Genomic DNA, 894 nt, shown 5'->3' with positions numbered 1-894 from the left:
GATTGTAAGGATTGGATGCGGGAGGAATTTGATGGTTTAGTGGAACCCCAGACCTCAATTCTATATGTCCAAATTGGTGTGATTATCGTAGTGTATATTAATTTTTTGTAGTGAATGGGAAGTTTAGAGCTGCACAACGAATAATAAATGATACCAAAACAATGCACGAACCTATCTCAAGCAGACATGTACCGACCGATTCTCGGTCACTACCGCATGGACTAGGCCTATAATAAAGGGGCTCTAAATGTGGATATCAGGCTGGAGAACCGCCTAAGACATAAAACCCCGACAACTAGTTTTAAGTTTTAAGTAGTTCAAAGTATTATTTTTCTAATTAAAATAAAATAATCCGTATCTTAGTTAAATCTCAAACATTTATTATTACTTTTAATGGGCGATGTTTCGGCCAACCTGGGAATCCTCAAGGATAATATGAGATATAATACACTTCACATCCAAGAATTAAAACTTTTTTGCAGGGTATTCTTCCCAGGTCAATGAATGAAGTCTAATCAACCCATTTTGTCACTTTTCTAATAAATTTTGAATTAAGGCATTTTTGTATTCTCTACCCTGGTCCATCGTGATTTGTATCGGAGGGGGATATAAAGAAAAATATTGTGTTAATACTTGATGGATGTTTGTGGCATTATTTGTCCGAATGACTTGAGCATAAAGTCGTTTAGAGAATGTATCTATAATTGTAATGATAAATTTTCGCTCATAATGCAAAGTGTCTATCATCAAATATTCAAAAGGTCTTTCCGGAGTAGGGGTGATCTGAAATTTTGTTTTGATAGGTTTTCTTTCATATTTAGTCTTTGCGCAAGTACGACATTTGTTAATAAAGGCAGCTATTTCGTCTTTCATGCGAGGAAAGTAATAATATCT

Source organism: Halyomorpha halys, unplaced genomic scaffold, assembly GCF_000696795.3.
Source record: "Halyomorpha halys isolate HHAL.00 unplaced genomic scaffold, Hhal_1.1 Scaffold1210.1, whole genome shotgun sequence".
Lineage (NCBI taxonomy): Eukaryota > Metazoa > Arthropoda > Insecta > Hemiptera > Pentatomidae > Halyomorpha > Halyomorpha halys.
The sequence above is the reverse complement of the archived record's forward strand: the minus strand, read 5'-3'. Positions refer to the sequence as shown.